A 23,082-nucleotide genomic window follows, 5' to 3' on the forward strand; every position below is an offset into this window, starting at 1 on the left:
CACATATCTGGTAGATAGTATCCTTGAGATCCTTGTAGTAGACTTCTCCAATGCGTCCCATGGTGATGTGAGCTGCCATGCTCTTTCCTAGACTCCAAGTTGGTGCATCAAAAGAAAACTCTATGGGCTCAGTGACTGGCATGAACGTCCTTCCTGGATCTTGAACTTGAATCATCCAGCGCTCTTCTTCAGGTAAAGTGGCATTGTAGGTTCCCGTGAAGCTTGGTACTCCTATGTTCAGGTATCTAGTGACTTCCTTCAAGTGTCGTCCAAAGGGTGTATCTTCATCCGGTTGTGTGAACTTGTTCCTTGCATCCGCCATCCTAAAGAGTAGAAAAGATGAGAGGTCAGAAGAGAAGAGAGTGAATAGTGATCTAGGTCTTTTGCTTAGTGGTCGTGTCCTACAGTCAGCGTGTGCTCTGATACCATCTCTGTAGCGACCATACCTCAAACGGTCTGATCTCTGTGCTCCGGTGTCATCCCTGGATCAGTAATGCTGACACCACACAGTACTCGGAGGATTTATTGCAGAGTAGCAATCACACACTTATTACATCGAGTGTCTCAAAAGAGAACTTATTACAATAAATATGGCTTAAGGCCATCTAATAACGATAACAGCGGAAGGCTTGGAAGATAAGTGAGTCCATCAACTCCAACGACATCACTGAGTATAGAACCACGACCTAAAAACTCCTTAATCATCGTCTGAAAAGTCTGCAACATTAACGTTGCAGCCCGAAACGGGTCAGCACATGGAATATGCTGGCAATGTAACACATAGAGAGTAATGGAATGAAACAGCTATACTATATGCATATTTGGCTGGTGGAAAGCTCTATGGTTACAGTTTTGCGTAAAGCCAATTTTTTCCTACTTCAAAGGAATAAATTTATTTAACTATCATGGTAGTTGTTAAACATTGAGAATGGTTGACAGCATTCTCAATCCCAATTAAACATCATCATTAAACATAACCCAACAAAATTAATTTAGAGTAACATGTTGAGATTCACATGATAATCCAAGTAATAGATACTCAAGATGTCCATAACCGGGGACACGGCTAACCATGATTAGTTTATTACACTCTGCAGAGGTTTGCGCACTTTTCCCCACAAGACTCGATCGCCTCCGTTTGGTTTCTCACACTACATGGTGTTTGACAAGACGGATGACCGAGACATAGTCTTTCAGAAGCGCTAGCACCTTACGATCGGGTAGACCGTACCACCTACATCCCCTACATCTGCTAGTCTACCACTGTAAGAGTTCGCACAACTTAGTCAACTATGCTAGAGCCCATAATAGCTTGTGGCTGCACACGGAAGTTTCTAGTATGAATAGTCTCATGATCCCTTTGAGCCTGGGTGGCGGTCCAAAAAAAAATAGGCAAGTCCTGGAATACCCAGGTGCCTCAATCCACCCAGATGTGTGTTTAAGTTGCCACCTTAGATAAACCATTAATTAACAATCTCACATCTGTCATGGATATCACTCACCCAATCCACGTCTACTAGCATAGCATGGCAAAATAAGCAAACGCAGAAGTAACTCCCAAAGGTTTGATAATAACAGGTAATAGGTACTACCTCATCTACTTCCCATCCCACAATTTAATTAGATCCTAATCATGCAATGTGTGAGGATTGATCTAATGCAATAAAACTGGGTAGTAGAAAAGGTATGATCAAAGTGTTACTTGCCCTGCTGATGATCCGCGAAACCTAACGATTCGAAGTAACAAGCGGCGCACTCCGGGTATTCTATCGCAGACAAACAAACAAGCATACAATAAGTACTCATCTAATGCACAGGTAAACCTCAAATAAGAGATCTAACCAGAAGGTTCACCTTAAGAATTCCGGTTGGCAAAAAGAATCAAATCGAAAGAAACAACGAAAGTCAAACAGCGAAAGAAAACAACTTCATTCTAGTAATCTGGATCTAGGGCAAATTTTACAATAGCAAAATCTTGTTTATGTTGGTGAAACGAATAGAGGGTTTCGAGACGAAACTCTAGGCGCTTGAATCGCCTGATTCCGATAAACGAGCGAAAAGTTATACTAAAACGAAAATCGGATCAGGAATCGCGATCAAAAAAATCGCGGATTTAATCCGAGAAAAAGAAAAACGACGAACGCTCGCTATTTAAATAAACCAGAAAAACCATCTATTTAAAAAAACCGAATCTAAAAAAACCGACGAAAACCGATTTTTTAAATAGAAAATGTTGGCACGGAAATTGAGGCGGCGGCGTGGGGTGGCGCGGCGGCGGCGTCGGCGGGACCGGGTGGCGGCTAGGGTTGGGGCTGGGGCGGCTAGGGTTCCCCGAGGCTGGGCCTCGGCTTATAAAGGCCCCCTCGGGCCGGAGTCCTAGTCGGACACGGCCCGTAGGTCGGTTCGTTTTTTCTAAATTATTCCGCTCGGAAGAAAAATAAAAAGAAGTACTAAACGGACTCCAAAAAATCTGAAATAAATTTTTACGGGCTTCTAAAATCAAGCCGCACAAGGGGAACATTATTTGGGACCTAAATGCAATTTTGAAAAATGCACATTTTTCCCAAATTCAAATAAAACACCGAAAAACTCCGAAATAAAATCTTATTTGATTTTATTATTAAATCCTCAATATTTCTTTATTTTGGGAAAGTCATTTTATTCCCTCTCTCATATTTTTGTAATAGAAATAATTGATGATAAAATAAATAAAATCAAATGATCCTATTCTCAAAATTTGAGAAAACTCAAATATGAAAATAACGAAATCCCCAACTCTCTCTGTGGGTCATTGAGTTGCGTAGAATTTCTAGGATCAACCAAAATGCTAAAATAAAATATGATATGCATTGATGATCTAATGTATAACATTCCAAATTGAAAATTTGGGATGTTACACCGTAATACATGTGTGAATACATAGATCGTAATATGTCCCTAGTGAGCCTCTAGTTAACTAGCTCGTTGATCAATAGATGGTCATGGTTTCCTGACCATGGACATTGGATGCCATTGATAACGGGATCACATCATTAGGAGAATGATGTGATGAACAAGACCCAATCCTAAGCGTAGCACAAGATCGTGTAGTTCATTTGCTAAAGCTTTTCTAATGTCAAGTATCATTTCCTTAGACCATGAGATTATGCAACTCCCGAATACCGTAGGAATGCTTTGGGTGTACCAAACGTCACAACGTAACTGGGTGGCTATAAAGGTGCACTACAGGTATCTCCGATAGTGTATGTTGGGTTGACACTAATCGAGACTGGGATTTGTCACTCCGTATGACGGAGAGGTATCCCTGGGCCCACTCGATAATGCATCATCATAAGGAGCTCAATGTGACTAAGGAGTTGGTAACGGGATCATGTGTTATGGAACGAGTAAAGAGACTTGCCGGTAACGAGATTGAACTAGGTATGGGGATACCGACGATCAAATCTCGGGCAAGTAACATACCGATAGACAAAGGGAATTGCATGCGGGATTGATTGAATCCTCGACATCATGGTTCAACCGATGAGATCATCGTTGAACATGTGGGAGCCAACATGGGTATCCAGATCCCGCTGTTGGTTATTGGACGAAGAGATGTCTCGGTCATGTCTGCATAGTTCCCGAACCCGTAGGGTCTACACACTTAAGGTTCAGTGATGCTAGAGTTGTTATGGGAAATATTATGTGGTTACCGAAGGTTGTTTGGAGCCCCGGATGTGATCCTGGACGTCAGAGGAGTTCCGGAATGGTCCGGATGTGAAGAATTATATATGGGAAGTCTTGTTTCAGTCGCCGGAATCATTTCGGGCGTTATCGGTATTGTACCAGGACCACTGGAAGGTGTCCAGGGGTCCACCGGGTGGGGCCACCTGCCCCGGTGGTCCTAGTGGGCTGAACAAGGGAGGGAAGCAGCCCCTGGTGGGCTGGTGCACCCCCAAGGGGCCCTAGGCGTCTAGGGTTAGAAACCCTAGGGGGTGGGGGCGCCTCCCACGTGACTTGGGGGGCAAGTCCCCCCCTTTGGCTGCCGCCCCCTTGTAGATGGGATCTAGGGGGCCGGCCCCCTCTCCCCTCCCCCCTATAAATAGTGGTGGTGGGAGGGCTTCCACACCCTTCCCCTGGCGCAGCCCCTCCCCCTCTCCAACACCTCCTCCTCCGTAGCGCTTGGCGAAGCCCTGCTGGAGAACCACGAGCTCCATCACCACCACGCCGTCGTGTTGTCGGAGTTCTCCCTCAACTTCTCCTCTCCCCTTGCCGGATCAAGAAGGAGGAGACGTCCCTGGGATGTACGTGTGTTGAACGCGGAGGCGCCGTCCGTTTGGCACTCGATCGGATCTTCCACAATTTGAATTGCCGCGAGTACGACTCCATCATCCGCGTTCCTTGTAAGGCTTCCGCTTAGCGATCTTCAAGGGTATGAAGATGCACTCCCTCTCTCTTTTTGCTAGCATCTCCTAGATTGATCTTGGTGACATGTAGGAAAATTTTGAATTATTGCCACATTCTCTAATAGTACATCCATACAAACACGGGCCATGTGCTATGGTTGGTGTTCTAGTTGCCAAACGGATTCATGCCATTGGCACACGCACCAAGCCCGATGTTCCTTGCATCACATGTGAAATATCAATATTCGTCGTTGAACGCACTCCACTGGCTTGCATCCGTGAGGTGTCTCAGCTTCAGATCATCTCCACCATCGGCCTTTTTCCTCTCCGCGTGCCAATGCATGAGCCTTGCTTCCTAGGGATCTACAAAATAATGTTGCAAACGGGGAGTGATCGATAAGTACCATGCAACTTTCAAGGGAGATTTCTTTTCGACCTTCTTGTATCGAGAAGCATTGCACACTCGATAGCTAGTTTTTTCCGCGTGCTACTTCCGATAAATGATGCAATCATTGATGCATGCATAGTATCTAACGTGTGGCAGATCAAGAGGGCACATGATCTTCTTGGCCTAATCCACACTAGTAGGACATAGATTCCCCGCGGGAAGAACATCCTTTAGGTACTTGAGAAGCTCATCGAGGCTAGTGTCAGTCCATTTGTTTTTAGCCTTCGTCATTAGAAGTTCGAGCGTGAAACTCAAGCGGGTCATCTCGGGATCGCAACCATCATACAATGGAGTGTTCGAGTCTACCACCAGTTGCTCTAGCTTCGCCTCCTCTCTAGAAGTAGCTCTGTCAGTACTTGTCTCCTTGTGAAACAGGTGTCGAACATGAGGGTCCCGCATGATTGAACTTAGTAGTGACGAAGTCTGTGACCTGTAGTCCATGTTTTTTCTGCCACCAGGTCCGGCCTCTTCTTCTCCGCCATGTCCGCCGGCCTCTTCCCCTCTGCCATGTCCGACGCCTTATCCGCCGCCATTATCGGTCATCTCTTTGTCTTGCCTCGTGTTGTGATTGGCTGCCCCGTCGGCATCCTCGTCATTATCATCATAATCTTCAATTATCCACCGAGTATAGCCATCCATGAAACCAGTCATGAGTAGGTGCGTCATCAAACGACCATCCTCATAGGGGTCGAGCCAAACTCCTCCTTTGCATCTTCAACATGGATATAAAATCTCTGTCCAGTTATTTTCATTCATGTCCTGCACCACCGACCTCAACCACCTTTCCACCATCGTTCCACTGACCATCATGAACACCTGAGAAGTAATAATAAACAAATTGATTATAAAAATGCATGCATGCATCAAAGTCATACAAAAATTCAGCATGACCTTCCCTAAAAATAGGACATATAGAGCCGAAATTCGCCGAAACGGAAATAAAATTGCGGCAAAACATAGGCAACTCAACCACAATTCAGCGGCAAATCATGTCACACACACAGTTTCCATCATATCGCCCGATTATGCCATATCGCACACATACACATATTTCCATTCTTGCAAAAGCACAAGTTTTTAATCACCTATCTCGAGATCGAGCACGGTGATGATGATGTCGATCGGTGTCGCCACACACCTAGGGAATGATCAAAAGTGGACAAATCTTACTTCTTGACATGGCTAGATCTAGTTAGAGAGGTACATAGGTCACTTCATTAAATGGGTAGATCTACCTAGCTATTTGGGGAAGGAGATGACTTTAACTAGTGGAGGGGGAGGAAAAAGAGAAGGAGTTGCATTAATGGAGGTGGTTGGCACGTCTCCAACGTATCTATAATTTTTTATTGTTCCATGTTGTTATATTATCATTCTTGAATGTTTTAAAATCATTTTATAGCAACTTTATATAATTTTTTGGGACTAACCTATTGACATAGTGCCCAGTGCCAATTGTTGTTTTCTGCTTGTTTTTTTACTTCGCCGAAAATCAATACCAAACGGAGTCCAAACGCAGCGAAACTTTTTGGAGAATTTTTCTGGGCCAGAAGACACAGGATGGGCCAAAGAAGTACCAAAGGGGTGCCCAGAGGGGGGCACAACCCACATGGGTGCGCCTGGGGGGCCAGGCGCACCCTGGTGGGTTGTGCCCACCTCGGTGGCCTCCCGCACCACCTCTTTGCTCTATAAATACCCTAATATTCCAAAAACCCTAGGGGAGTCAACTAAACACAATTCCAGCCGCCGCAAGTTCTAGAAACCACAGATCCAATCTAGACACCATCGCGGAGGGGCTCATCATCCTCATTGGTGCCTCTCCAATGATGCGTGACTAGTTCCTTGTAGACCTGGTCCGTAGTTAGTAACTAGATGGCTTACTCTCTCTCTCTCTCTCTCTCTCTCTTGATTCTCAATACAATGGTCTCTTGGAGATCTATTTGATGTAACTCTTTTGCGGTGTGTTTGTTGGGATCCGATGAACTTTGAGTTTATGATCAGATCTATTTTATCCATGAAAGTTATTTGAGTTTTGATCTCTTATATTCATGATTACTTATAGCCACATATTTCTTTTGAATCTTTAGTTTAGTTAGGCTGACTAGATCGATTTTTCTTGGCTTGGGAAGAGGTGCTTTGTGATGGGTTCGATCTTACGGTGCTCAATCCTAGTGATAAAAGGGTAAATGACACGTATGTATCGATGCTATTAAGGATAATAAGATGGGGTATATTCCTACATATATAGATCTTGTCTACATCATGCCATCACTCGTATTGCATTACTCCATTTTTCCATGAACTTAATACACTAGATGCATGTTGGATAGCGGTCGATGTGTGGAGTAATAGTAGTAGATGCAGGCAGGAGTCGGTCTACTAATCTTGGACGTGATGCCTATATAATGATCATTGCCTGGATATCGTCATGATTATTTGAAGCTCTATCAATTGCCCAACAGTAATTTGTTTACCCACTGTATGCTATTTTTCTCGAGAGAAGCCACTAGTGAAGTCTACGGCCCCCGGGTCTCTTCTTTATCATATTTGCCTTCGAGATCTATATTCATTCACTTCTATTTTCAAATATATTAATCCAAAAACCCAACAATACCTTGCTGCAATTTTTATTTACTTATTTTATCTCGCGTTCCTCCGAGATCTATTTATCCAATCTACTACAATTTTATCAATCTTTTTACCCGGGAGGGATTGACAACCCCTCTTTTACGTTGGGTTGCAAGTGTTTGTTTTTTGTGTGCAGGTACCGTTTACATAGTGTTGTGTGGTTCTCCTACAGGTTCTATAAACTTGGTCTCATCACTGAGGGAAATACCTACCGTAGTTGTGATGCATCATCCCTTCCTCTTTGGGGAAATACCGACGTAGTTCAAGCCGCATCAGTGGTGTAGTTAGTTAGGAGCAATAAAGATAGAGAAAGAGAGGTAGAAGAAAGAGAGTAATGGGGAGAAATAGTGAGGAAGAACCAAAGTGAAGGAGAGAGGAGGTAGGAGCTAGGAGAAAGTGAAAGGAAGATAGGATGGGGGAGGGGAGAGGGGGAGGAAAAGTGGTGTCTGCGCTTTAGCAGTAGCGCGGATTGGAAAATGTGCTGCTGCTAAAAATGTAGCAGTAGCACGCTCCTGCAAGAAGTGCTACTGCAAAGTGGGGTCTGCCATGTGTCCAAGTTCAAACTTAGCAGTAGCGTCTTACAATAAAAATGTGCTACTACTATTTTCTTAGCAGTAACGCGGTTTAAAGAACGACGCTACTGTTGGGGAACGTAGCATGCAATTTCAAAAAAAATACTATGCTCACGCAAGATCTATCTAGGAGATGCATAGTAACGAGAGGGGGAGAGTGTGTCCATGTACCCTCGTAGACCGAAAGTGGAAGCGTTTGACAACGCGGTTGATGTAGTCGAACTTCTTCTCGTTCCGACCGATCAAGCACCGAACATACGGCACCTCCGAGTTCTGCACACGTTCAGCTCAATGACGTCCCTCGAACTCTTGATCTAGAAAAGTGTCGAGGGAGAGTTTCGTCAGGACTACAGCGTGGTGACAGTGATGGTGAAGTGATCCGCGCAGGGCTTCGCCTAAGCACTACGACAATATGACCGGAGGCGTAAACTGTGGGGGGGGGGGCGCACGGCTAACAATCATTGTTGTGTGTTCTAGTGGTGCCCCCCTCATATATATAGGTTGGAGGGGAGGGGAGGAAGCCAAGGGGGCGCCCCAAGTAGGAGGAATCCTACTTGGGCGCCTCCCAATTCAGCCTCCCCCCTTCCATATCCACCCGGAGGGGGAAGGAAGGAGAAGGGAGGAGGGAAGGAAGGGGGAGGCCGAATGCCGCCCCTTCCTTTCTCCCTTATCCTCTTTCCTTCCCCCTAGTTTTGGCCTAAAATGGGGCGCATCAGCCCCTTTGGGGCTGGTCTGTCCCACTCTTGGCCCATTAAGGTCCATGTAGTTGTCGGGGGGGGGGGGGGGTGTGCCCGGAACCCCTTCCGGTGACCCGATATGCACCCGGAACACTTCCGCTGTCCGAATACCATCGTCCTATATATCAATATTTACCTCTCGACCATTTCGAGACTCCTCGTCATGTCCGTGATCTCATCCAGGACACCGAACAACATTCGGTCACCAAATCACATAAATCATATAATACAAAATCGTCATCGGACGTTAAGCGTGCGGACCCTACGGGTTCAAGAACTATGTAGACATGACCGAGACACCTCTCCGGTCAATAACCAACAGCGGAACCTAAATGCTCATATTGGTTCCCACATATTCTATGGAGATCTTTATCGGTCGTACCATAATGACAACATACTTTGTTCCCTTTGTCATCGGTATGTTACTTGCCCGAGATTCGACCGTCGGTATCTTCATACCTAGTTCAATCTCATTACCGGGAAGTGCCTTTACTCGTTTCGTAATACATCATCCTGAAACTAACTCATTAGTCACTTTGCTTGCAAGGCTTCTTGTATTACCGAGAGGGCCCAGAGATACCTCTTTGATACTCGGAGTGACAAACCCTAATTAATCTCGATCTATGCCAACCCAACAAACACCTTTGGAGATACCCGTAGAGCATCTTTATAATCACCCAGTTATGTTGTGACGTTTGATAGCACACAAGGCATTCCTCCGGTATCTGGGAGTTGCATAATCTCATAGTCGAAGGAATATGTATTTGACATGAACAAAGCAATAGCAATAAAACTAAACGATCAATATGCTAAGCTAACAGATGGGTCATGTCCATCACATAATTCTCCTAATGATGTGATCCCATTATCAAATGACAACTCATGTCCATGGTTAGGAAACCTTAACCATATTTGATCAACGAGCTAGTCAAGTAGAGGCTCACTAGGGACACAGTGTTTTGTCTATGTATTCACACATGTATCAAGGTTTCCGGTCAATACAATTCTAGCATGAATAATAAACATTTATCATGATATAAGGAAATATAAAATAACAACTTTATTATTTCCTCTAGGGCATATTTCCTTCAGTCTCCCACTTGCACTAGAGTCAATAATCTAGTTCACATCGCCATGTGATTTAACACCAATAGTTCACATCTTGGTGTGATTAACACCCATGGTTCACATCGCCATGTGAGCAACACCCAAAGGGTTTACTAGAGTCAATAATCTAGTTCACATCGCTATGTGATTAACACCCAAAGAGTACTAAGGTATGATCATGTTTTGCTTGTGAGAGAGGTTTAGTCAACAGGTCTGCTATATTCAGATCCGTACGTATTTTGCAAATTTCTATGTCTATAATGCTTTTCATGGAGCTAATCTAGCTAATTGATCCCACGTTCAATACGTATCTAGATTCAGACTTAGAGTCATCTAGATCAGTGCCAAAATTTGCATTGACGTAACTCTTTACGACAAACTCTTTATCACGTCCATAATCGAGAAACATTTCCTTAGTCCTCTTAGGTAACTAAGGATAATTTTGACCGCTGTCCAGTGATCCACTCCTGGATCACTATTGTACCCCTTGCCAAACTCATGGTAAGGCACATAATAGGTCTGGTACACAGCATAACATACTTTATATAACCTATGTGAAAGTGCAACTATCCCTGGGTGGTTTTGGTAATTCCAAACAACATATAGCTCATTGAGCTAATACTATTTCAAGATAAATATTTCAGGAAAGCTTAATAATTGGCATGGCATGGGTTAGAAATGTGGACCCCTCAAAATGCTAAGGACAAAAGATTGGCTCAAGCTCTAAAGTTCAAGACTCTACGTTTTACCTTCTAGTGATCCAAGATCACATTGAGTCCATAGGAAAAGCCAATACTATTAAAAGGGGATGAGGTGTTGCTTAATGGGTTACTTGCTCAAAATGCTTAGCGATATGCTCCAAAACCCTCAACCACTTTCTCATATCCACATATGTCCCAAACCGAAGTCAAACTTGGCCCCACCAAAACTTTCTATCCGGCGCCACTGAGTTTAGTTGACATAGCCACTGCCACAAAACCCTAGTCTTTTCGGTCTCACCGATAGGGATCTCGGTCTCACCGAGATGGGATTTCAAACTCTCTATTTCCCTTCATAACATTTCGGTCCAGCCGAAATGAGAGATCGGTCCCACTGAGTTCGCAATGCAAACTCTTTGTTTCCCCTTCATAACATTTCGGTCTCACCGAGATGAGCGAATCGGTCCCACCGAGTTTGCCTGACCAACTCTCTGGTTAACTTATTACCAAAATCAGTCACACCAGTTTGTGTAATCGGTCTCACCGAGATTACTTTATGCCTTAAGCCTAATGAAATCAGTCTCACCGAGTTGACATGTCGGTCCCACCAAAAATCCTAACGTTCACATTTTGAACTAAACCGGTCCAACCGAGTTTCATTATTCGGCCCCACCGAGTTTGGTGATTTGTGTGTAACGGTTAGATTTTGTGTGGAGGCTATAACTACCCCTCCACCCACTCTTCATTCGTGGGGAGAGCCATCAGAACATGCCTACACTACCATCATACATTTTCTGAGAGAGAACCACCTACTCATGTGTTGAGGTCAAGATATTCCATTCCAACCATATGAATCTTGATCTCTAGCCTTCTCCAAATTGCTTTCCACTCAACTCATCTTTCCACCAAATCCAAATCAGTGTGAGAGAGTTGAGTGTTGGGGAGACTATCATTTGAAGCACAAGAGCAAGGAGTTCATCATCAACACACCGTCTATTACCTTTTGGAGAGTGGCGTCTCCTAGATTGGTTAGGTGTCACTTGGGAGCCTCTGTCAAGATTGTGGAGTTGAACCAATGAGTTTGTATGGGCAAGGATATCGCCTACTTCCTGAAGATCTACCCTAGTGAGGCAAGTCCTTCGTGGGCAATGGCCATGGTGGGATAGACAAGGTTGCTTCTTTGTGGCCCCTTTGTGGGTGGAGCCCTCCGTGGACTCGCGCAACCGTGACCCTTCGTGGGTTGAAGTCTCCATCAACGTGGATGTACGATAGCACCACCTATCGGAACCATGCCAAAAATCTTCGTGCCTACATTGCGTTTGCTCCCTCAAAACTCCTCCCTTTACCTTCATGTGCAATGTTTTACATTCCGCTGCTATACTCTTAGACTTGCATGTGTAGGTTGATTGCTTGACTAGTGCTAAGTTGCTAAAATCTTCCAAGACTTAAAATTGGGAAAAGGCTAGATTTTTATTTGGTCAAGTAGTCTAATCGGCCCCCTCTAGACATACTTTCAATCCTACAAGTGGTATCAGAGCTTTGGTCTCCATTTGCCTTGATTTCCATAGCTTTTGGTGATCATATCCTTGGTTTCACAACCTAGGAGAGTATGGCATCTAGCGAGGGAAATTACCACCGTAGAGGTCCTTACTTTGATGGCACTAATTTTGCTAGTTGGAAGCATAAGATGAAAATGCATATTCTTGGACATAACCCCGCCGTTTGGGCTATTGGCTTGCAAGGTGAATTATTTGATGGGAGAGAACTAAATCGTGAAGCTACCACGGAAGAGTTGAAGATGTTGCAATACAATGCTCAAGCTTGTGATATTCTCTTCAACGGATTGTGCCTCGAAGAATTCAACAAAATCAGCCATCTTGAGAATGCAAAGGAAATTTTGGATACTTTGATTGATATGCATGAAGGTACCGACTCTGTCAAGGAATCCAAATTGGATGTGCTTCAAAGTCAACTTGACAAGTTCAAAATGAAGGATGGTGAAGGTGTCACCGAAATGTACTCTAGGCTTGCTCTCATCACAAATGAGATGGCCAGCTTAGGAAGTGAAGAGATGACCGATAGATTCATCATCAAGAAGATCCTAAGAGCCTTGGATGGAAAATATGATACCGTGTGCACATTGATCCAAATGATGGCCAATTACAAAGATCTCAAGCCAACGGAAGTCATTGGAAGAATTGTTGCTCATGAGATGTCACTTAAGGATAAGGAAGAGCTTCACAACAAATCAAGTGGTGCTTACAAAGCCTCATGTGATGCTCCCACATCATCAAGTGAGAAACAAGCCTTCAATGAAGAATTGATCCTAATGGTGAAGAACTTCAACAAGTTCTACAAGAGTAAAAGCAAGGAGAGAAGTTCCAAGTCAAGGTCCTACAATGACAAAAGATCTTAGTATAACACCCACGATGCGCCTATATCTCCCACGTGTCGGAGCACGACTTAGAGGCATAATCGCATGGTAGGCATGTCGCAAGAGGGGTAATCTTTACACATCCCATGTACTGAATAAGAAAGGGATAAAGAGTTGGCTTACAATCGCCACTTCAAACAATACATAAATATATCATACATCATCCAGAATAGAATCAAGGTCCGACTACAGAACCAAAATAAAGGAAGACAACCCCAAATTCTAGATCTCGGTCGTCCCAACTGGGCTCCACTACTGATCAATAAGAAACAAAACAAAACAATGATCAAGATCTTCATCGAGCTCCCACTTGAGCTGGGTTATGTCGCCTGCACTGGTATCATCGGCACCTGCAACTGTTTGGAAGTATCTATGCACGGGGACTCAGCAATCTCACACCCACGAGATCAAGACTATTTAAGCTTATGGGTAGGAGAAGGGTAGTGAGGTGGAGCTGCAGCAAGCACTAAGCATACGCAAAAGAGAGCGAGAAGAGAAGCAACGCACGGTCGTGAACTAGAAGTGATCAAGAAGTGATCCTGGAACTACTTAGGTTCAAGAATGACACTAGAACCGTGTTCACTTCCCAGACTCCACCGAAAGAGACCACCACAGCTACACACGCAGTTGATTCATTTTAATTAAGTTAAGTGTCAAGTTCTCTACAACCGGACATTAACAAATTCCCATCTGCCCATAACCGCGGGAAAGGCTTTCATAAGTTCAAAACCCTGCAGGGGTGTCCCAACTTAGCCCATCACAAGCTCTCACGGTCAACGAAGGATATTCCTTCTCCCAGGAAGACCCAATTAGACTCGGAATCCCAGTTATAAGACATTTCGATAATGGTAAAACAAGGCCAGCAAAGCCGCCCGAATGTGCCGACAAATCCTGATAGGAGGTGCACATATCTCGTTCTCAGGGCACACCGGATTGTCCAAGATTCCCGTAGGCCAACCCAGAGTTGCCCCTGGTGGCCACCGGCGGCTAACAGGTTGAACCAACACTCAGAGGAGCACTGGCCCGGGGGTTTAAAATAAAGATGACCCTTGAGTCCACGGAACCCAAGGGAAAAAGACTTAGGTGGCAAATGGTAAAACCAAGGTTGGGCCTTGTTGGAGGAGTTTTATTCAAAGCGAACTATCAAGGGGTTCCCATTATCACCCAACCGCGAAAGGAACACAAAATTAAGGAACATATCACTGGTATGACGGAAACTAGGGCGGCAAGAGTGGAACAAAATGAAGGAAATATGCCCTAGAGGCAATAATAAAGTTATTATTTATTTCCTTATATCATGATAAATGTTTATTATTCATGCTAGAATTGTATTAACCGGAAACATAATACATGTGTGAATACATAGACAAACAGAGTGTCACTAGTATGCCTCTACTTGACTAGCTCGTGAATCAAAGATGGTTATGTTTCCTAACCATGGACAAAGAGTTGTTATTTGATTAACGGGATCACATCATTAGTTGAATGATCTGATTGACATGACCCATTCCATTAGCTTAGCACCCGATCGTTTAGTATGTTGCTATTGCTTTCTTCATGACTTATACATGTTCCTATGACTATGAGATTATGCAACTCCCGTTTGCCAGAGGAACACTTTGGGTGCTACCAAACGTCACAACGTAATTGGGTGATTATAAAGGAGCATTACAGGTGTCTCCAAAGGTACATGTTGGGTGGCGTATTTCGAGATTAGGATTTGTCACCCCGATTGTCGGAGAGGTATCTTTGGGCCCTCTCGGTAATGCACATCACATAAGCCTTGCAAGCATTACAACTAATATGTTAGTGTGAGATGATGTATTACGGAACGAGTAAAGAGACTTGCCGGTAACGAGATTGAACTAGGTATTGGATACCGACGATCGAATCTCGGGCAAGTAACATACCGATGACAAAGGGAACAACGTATGTTGTTATGCGGTCTGACCGATAAAGATCTTCGTAGAATATGTAGGAGCCAATATGGGCATCCAGGTCCCACTATTGGTTATTGACCGGAGACGTGTCTCGGTCATGTCTACATTGTTCTCGAACCCGTAGGGTCCGCACGCTTAAGGTTACGATGACAGTTATATTATGAGTTTATGCATTTTGATGTACCGAAGGTTGTTCGGAGATCCGGATGTGATCACGGACATGATGAGGAGTCTCAAAATGGTCGAGACGTAAAGATTGATATATTGGAAGCCTATGTTTGGATATCGGAAGTGTTCCGGGTGAAATCAGGATTTTACCGGAATACCGGGAGGGTTACTGGAACCCCCCGGGAGCTATATGGGCCATAGTGGGCCTTAGTGGAAAAGAGAAGGGGCTGCCCTAGATGGGCTGCGCGCCTCCCCCTTCCCCTAGTCCTATTAGGACTAGGAGAGGTGGCCGGCCCCCTCCTCCTCTTTTCCCCTCCGAGGAATCCTAGTTGGACTAGGATTGGGGGGGGATCCTACTCCCAGAGGGAGTAGGACTCTCCTGCGCCCTCCTCCTTGGCCGGCCAGCCCTCCCCCTTGGCTCCTTTATATACGGAGGCAGGGGACACCTCTAGACACACAAGTTGATCCACGTGATCTATTCCTTAGCCGTGTGCGGTGCCCCCTGCCACCATATTCCTCGATAATACTGTAGCGGAGTTTACGCGAAGCCCTGCTGCTGTAGTTCATCAAGATCGTCACCACGCCGTCGTGCTGACGGAACTCTTCCCCGACACTTTGTTGGATCGGAGTTCGGGGATCGTCATCGAGCTGAACGTGTGCTCGAACTCGGAGGTACCGTAGTTTCAGTGCTTGATCGGTTGGATCGTGAAGACGTACGACTACTTCCTCTACGTAGTGTCAGCGCTTCCGCAGTCGGTCTGCGTTGGGTACGTAGACAAAACTCTCCCATCTCGTTGCTATGCATCACATGATCTTGCGTGTGCGTAGGAAATTTTTTGAAATTACTACGTTTCCCAAAAGTGGTATCAGAGCCTAGGTTTTATGGTTTGATGTTATATGCACGAGTAGAACACAAGTAAGTTGTGGGCGATATAAGTCATACTGCCTACCAGCATGTCATACTTTGGTTCGGCGGTATTGTTGGATGACGTGGCCCAGACCGACATTACGCGTACGCTTACGCGAGACCGGTTTCCCCGACGTGCTTTGCACAAAGGTGACTTGCGGGTGACTGTTTCTCCAACTTTAGTTGATCCAAGTGTGACTACGCCCGGTCCTTGCGAAGGTTAAAACGGAGTATATTTGACAAACTATCGTTGTGGTTTTGATGCGTAGGTGAGATTGGTTCTTGCTTAAGCCCGTAGCAGCCACGTAAAACTTGCAACAACAAAGTAGAGGACGTCTAACTTGTTTTTGCAGGGCATGTTGTGATGTGATATGGTCAAAACGTGATGAGATATAAGTTGTTGTATGAGATGATCATGTTTTGTTAAAGTTATCGGCAACTAGCAAAAGCCTTATGGTTGTCTCTTTATTGCATAAGATGCAAGCGCCAAATAATTGCTTTACTTTATCGCTATGCGATAGCAATAGTTGCAAGAGCAATAGTTGGCGAGACGACCATGTGACGACACATTGATATAGATCAAGATGATGGAGATCATGGTGTCATGCCGGTGACGATAGAAATCATGACGGTACTTCGGAGATGGAGATCACAAGCACAAGATGATGATGGCCATATCATATCACTTATATTGATTGCATGTGATGTTTATCTTTTTATGCATCTTATCTTGCTTTGATTGACGGTAGCATTATAAGATGATCTCTCACTAATTATCAAGAAGTGTTCTCCCTGAGTATGCACCGTTGCGAAAGTTCTTCGTGCTGAGACACCACGTGATGATCGGGTGTGATAGGCTCTACGTTCAAATACAACGGGTGCAAAACAGTTGCACACGCGGAATACTCAGGTTATACTTGACGAGCCAAGCATATACAGATATGGCCTCGGAACACGGAGACCGAAAGGTCGAGCATGAATCATATAGTAGATATGATCAACATAGTGATGTTCACCAATGAAACTGCTCCATCTCACGTGATGATCGGACATGGTTTAGTTGATTTGGATCACGTGATCACTTAGAGGATTAGAGGGATGTCTATCTAAGTGGGAGTTCTTAAGTAATATGATTAATTGAACTTTAATTTATCATGAACTTAGTCCTGGTAGTATTAGCATATCTATGTTGTAGATCAATAGCTCGCGTTGTTGCTTTCATATGCTTATTTTGATATGTTCCTAGAGAAAATTGTGTTGAAAGATGTTAGTAGCAATGATGCGGATTGGATCCGTGATCTGAGGTTTATCCTCATTGCTGCACAGAAGAATTATGTCCTTGATGCACCGCTAGGTGACAGACCTATTGCAGGAGCAGATGCAGACGTTATGAACGTTTGGCTAGCTCAATATGATGACTACTTGATAGTTTAAGTGCACCATGCTTAACGGCTTAGAATCAGGACTTCAAAGACGTTTTGAACGTCATGGACCATATGAGATGTTCCAGGAGTTGAAGTTAATATTTCAAGCAAATACCCGAGGTGAGAGATATGAAATCTCCAACAAGTTCTATAGCTAAAAGATGGAGGAGAATCGCTCAAGTAGTGAGCATGTGCTCAGATTGTCTGGGTACTACAATCGCTTGAATCAAGTGGGAGTTAATCTTCCAGATAAGATAGTGATTGACAGAATTCTCTAGTCACCATCACCAAGTTAGTAGAACTTCGTGATGAACTATAATATGCAAGGGATAACGGAAACAACTCCCAAGCTCTTCGTGATGCTGAAATCAACGAAGGTAGAAATCAAGAAAAACATCAAGTGTTGATGGTTGACAAGATCACTAGTTTCAAGAAAAGGGCAGAGGGAAGAAGGGGAACTTCAAGAAGAACAGCAAGCAAGTTGCTACTCAAGTGAAGAAGCCCAAGTCTGGTCCTAAGCCTGAGACTAAGTGTTTCTACTGCAAAGGGACTGGTCACTGGAAGCGGAACTACCCCAAGTGATTGGCAGATAAGAAGGATGGCAAAGTGAACATAAGTATATTTGATATACATGTTATTGATGTGTACTTTACTAGTGTTTATAGCGACCCCTCAGTATTTGATACTAGTTCAGTTGCTAAGATTAGTAACTCGAAATGGGAGTTGCAGAATAAACAGAGACTAGTTAAGGGTAAAGTGACGATTTGTGTTGGAAGTGGTTCCAAGATTGATATGATCATCATCGCACACTCCCTATACTTTCGGGATTAGTGTTGAACCTGAATAAGTGTTATTCGGTGTTTGCGTTAAGCATGAATATGATTTGATCATGTTTATTTTGATACGGTTATTCATTTAAGTAAGAGAATAAATTATTGTTCTGTTTACATGAATAAAACCTTATATGGTTACACACCCAACGAAAATAGTTCGTTGGATCTCGATCGTAGTGATACACATAATCATAATATTGAAACCAAAAGATGCAAAGTTAATAATGATAGTGCAACTTATTTGTAGCACTGTTGTTTAGTTCATATTGGTATAAAGCGCATGAAGAAACTCCATGCTGATGGGATTTTGTAATCACTTGATTATGAATCAGTTGATGCTTGCGAACCATGCCTCATAGGCAAGATGACTAAGACTCTGTTCTTCGGAACAATGGAGCGAACAACAGATGTGTTGGAAATCATACATACTGATGTATGTGGTCCGATGAATATTGAAGCTCGCGACAGGTATCATTATTTTCTGATCTTCACAGATGATTTGAGCAGATATGAGTATATCTACTTGATGAAGCACAAGTCTGAAACATTTGAAAAGTTCAAAGAATTTCAGAGTGAAGTGAAAAATCATCGTAACTAGAAAATAAAGTTTCTACGATCTGATCGTAGAGAAGAGTATTTGAGTTACGAGTTTGGCCTTCAGTTAAAAACAATGTGAAATAGTTTCACTACTCATGCCACCTGGAACACCACAATGTAATGGTGTGTCCGAACGTCATAATCGTACTTTACTAGACATGGTGTGATCTATGATGTCTCTTACTGATTTACCGCTATCATTTTGGGGATACGCTCTAGAGACGACCGCATTCACATTAAACAGGGCACCATCAAAATCCGTTGAGACGACGCCTTATGAACTATGGTTTGGCAAGAAACCAAAGTTGTCGTTTCTAAAAGTTTGGGGCTGCGATGCTTATGTGAAAAAGCTTCAACCTGATAAGCTCGAACCCAAATCGGAGAAATGTGTCTTCATAGGATATCCAAAGGAAACTATTGGATACACCTTCTATCACAGATCCGAAGGCAAGACTTTTGTTGCTAAATTTGGAAACTTTCTTGAGAAGGAGTTTCTCTAGAAAGAAGTGAGTGGGAGGAAAGTAGAACTTGACGAGGTAACTGTACCTACTCCCTTGTTGGAAAGTAGTACATCACAGAAAACTGTTTCTGCGACACCTACACCAATAAGTGAGGAAGTTAATGATAATGATCATGAAACTTCAGAACAAGATACTACTGAACCTCGTAGATCAACCAGAGTAAGATCCGCACCAGAGTGGTACGGTAATCCAGTTCTAGAAGTCATGCTACTAGATCATGATGAACCTACGAACTATGAAGAAGCGATGGTGAGCCCAGATTCCGCAAAGTGGCTTGAGGCCATGAAATCTGAGATATGATCCATGTATGAGAACAAAGTATGGACTTTGATGGATTTGCCCGATGATCGGCAAGCCATAGAAAATAAATGGATCTTCAAGAGGAAGACGGACGCTGATAGTAGTGTTACTATCTACAAAGCTAGAATTGTCGCAAAAAGGTTTTTCGACAAGTTCAAGGTGTTGACTACGATGAGAGTTTCTCTCTCGTATCTATGCTTAAGTCTGTCCGAATCATGTTAGCAAATTGCCGCATTTTATGAAATCTGGCAAATGGATAAACAAAACTGCATTCCTGAATGGATTTCTGGAAGAAGAGTTGTATATGATGCAACCAGAAGGTTTTGTCGATCCAAAGGGAGCTAACAAAGTGTGCAAGCTCCAGCGATCCATTTATGGAATGGTGCAAGCCTCTCAGAGTTGGAATAAACGCTTTGATAGTATGATCAAAGCATGTAGTTTTATACAGACTTGCGGTGAAGCCTGTATCTACAAGAAAGTGAGTGGGAGCACTACAGTATTTCTGATAAGTATATGTGAATGACATATTGTTGATCGGAAATAATGTAGAATTATTCTGTAAAGCATAAAGGAGTGTTTGAAAGGAGTTTTTCAAAGAAAGACTTTGGTGAAGCTGCTTACATATTGAGCTTCAAGATCTATAGAGATAGATCAAGACGCTTGATAAGTTTTTCAATGAGTACATACCTTGACAAGATTTTGAAGTAGTTCAAAATGGAACAGTCAAAGAAAAGTTTCTTGCCTGTGTTACAAGGTGTGATGTTGAGTAAGACTAAAAGCCCGACCACGGCAGAAGATAGAAAGAGAATGAAAGTCATTCCCTATGCCTTAGTCATAGGTTCTATAAAGTATGCCATGCTGTGTACCAGATCTATTGTATACCCTACACTAATTGGCATGGGACTACAATAGTGATCTAGGAGTAGATCACTGGACAGCGGTCAAAATTATCCTTAGTGGAATAAGGATATGTTTCTCGATTATGGAGGTGAAAAAAAAGGTTCGCCGTAAAGGGTTACGTCGATGCAAGTTTTGACACAGATCTGGATGACTCTAAGTCTCGATCTAGATACATATTGAAAGTGGGAGCAATTAGCTAGAGTAGCTCCGTGCAAAGCATTGTTGACATAAATATTTGCAAAATACTTACGGATCTGAATGTGACAGACCCGTTGACTAAGATTCTCTCACAAGCAAAACATGATCACACCTTAGTACTCCTTGGGTGTTAATCACATAGCGATGTGAACTAGATTACTGAATCTAGTAAACCCTTTGGGTGTTGATCACATATCGATGTGAACTATGGGTGTTAATCACATGGTGATGTGAACTATTGCTGTTAAATCACATGGCGATGTGAACTAGATTATTGACTCTAGTGCAAGTGGGAGACTGAAGGAAATATGCCCTAGAGGCAATAATAAAGTTATTATTTATTTCCTTATATCATGATAAATGTTTATTATTCATGCTAGAATTGTATTAACCGGAAACATAATACATGTGTGAATACATAGACAAACAGAGTGTCACTAGTATGCCTCTACTTGACTAGCTCGTGAATCAAAGATGGTTATGTTTCCTAACCATGGACAAAGAGTTGTTATTTGATTAACGGGATCACATCATTAGTTGAATGATCTGATTGACATGACCCATTCCATTAGCTTAGCACCCGATCGTTTAGTATGTTGCTATTGCTTTCTTCATGACTTATACATGTTCCTATGACTATGAGACTATGCAACTCCCGTTTGCCGGAGGAACACTTTGGGTGCTACCAAACGTCACAGCGTAACTGGGTGATTATAAAGGAGCATTACAGGTGTCTCCAAAGGTACATGTTGGGTTGGCGTATTTCGAGATTAGGATTTGTCACTCTGATTGTCGGAGAGGTATCTTTGGGCCCTCTCGGTAATGCACATCACATAAGCCTTGCAAGCATTACAACTAATATGTTAGTTGTGAGATGATGTATTACGGAACGAGTAAAGAGACTTGTCGGTAACGATATTGAACTAGGTATTGGATACCGACGATCGAATCTCGGGCAAGTAACATACCGATGACAAAGAGAACAACGTATGTTGTTATGCGGTCTGACCGATAAAGATCTTCGTAGAATATGTAGGAGCCAATATGGGCATCCAGGTCCCGCTATTGGTTATTGACCGGAGACGTGTCTCGGTCATGTCTACATTGTTCTCGAACCCGTAGGGTCCGCACGCTTAAGGTTACGATGACAGTTATATTATGAGTTTATGCATTTTGATGTACCGAAGGTTGTTCGGAGTCCCGGATGTGATCACGGACATGACGAGGAGTCTCGAAATGGTCGAGGCGTAAAGATTGATATATTGGAAGCCTATGTTTGGATATCGGAAGTGTTCCGGGTGAAATCAGGATTTTACCGGAATACCGGGAGGGTTACCGGAACCCCCCGGGAGCTATATGGGCCATAGTGGGCCTTAGTGGAAAAGAGAAGGGGCTGCCCTAGATGGGCTGCGCGCCTCCCCCTTCCCCTAGTCCTATTAGGACTAGGAGAGGTGGCCGGCCCCCTCCTCCTCTTTTCCCCTCCGAGGAATCCTAGTTGGACTAGGATTGGGGGGGGGGGAATCCTACTCCCAGAGGGAGTAGGACTCTCCTGCGCCCTCCTCCTTGGCCGGCCAGCCCTCCCCCTTGGCTCCTTTATATACGGAGGCAGGGGACACCTCTAGACACACAAGTTGATCCACGTGATCTATTCCTTAGCCGTGTGCGGTGCCCCCTGCCACCATATTCCTCGATAATACTGTAGCGGAGTTTAGGCGAAGCCCTGCTGCTGTAGTTCATCAAGATCGTCACCACGCCGTCGTGCTGACGGAACTCTTCCCCGACACTTTGCTGGATCGAAGTTCGGGGATCGTCATCGAGCTGAACGTGTGCTCGAACTCGGAGGTACCGTAGTTTCGGTGCTTGATCGGTTGGATCGTGAAGACGTACGACTACTTCCTCTACGTAGTGTCAGCGCTTCCGCAGTCGGTCTGCGTTGGGTACGTAGACAACACTCTCCCATCTCGTTGCTATGCATCACATGATCTTGCATGTGCGTAGGAATTTTTTTGAAATTACTACGTTTCCCAACCAAAACACTAGGCATAAGGTCGAGCCTTCCAACCTTTACCAAGTATATAGATGCATTAAAGTAACAAGATATAATAATGATATCCCAACAAAACTCATGTTCCAACAAGGGACAAACTTCAATCTTCACCTGCAACTAGCAATGCTATAAGAGGGGCTGAGCAAAGCGGTAACATAGCCAAACAACGGTTTGCTAGGAAAGGTGGATTAGAGGCTTGACGTGGCAATATGGGAGGCATGATATAGCAAGTGGTAGGCAT

The sequence above is a fragment of the Triticum urartu genome, chromosome 5A, assembly GCF_056163025.1.
Source record: "Triticum urartu cultivar PI428250 chromosome 5A, HENAU_Tu73, whole genome shotgun sequence".
NCBI classification, from domain to species: domain Eukaryota; kingdom Viridiplantae; phylum Streptophyta; class Magnoliopsida; order Poales; family Poaceae; genus Triticum; species Triticum urartu.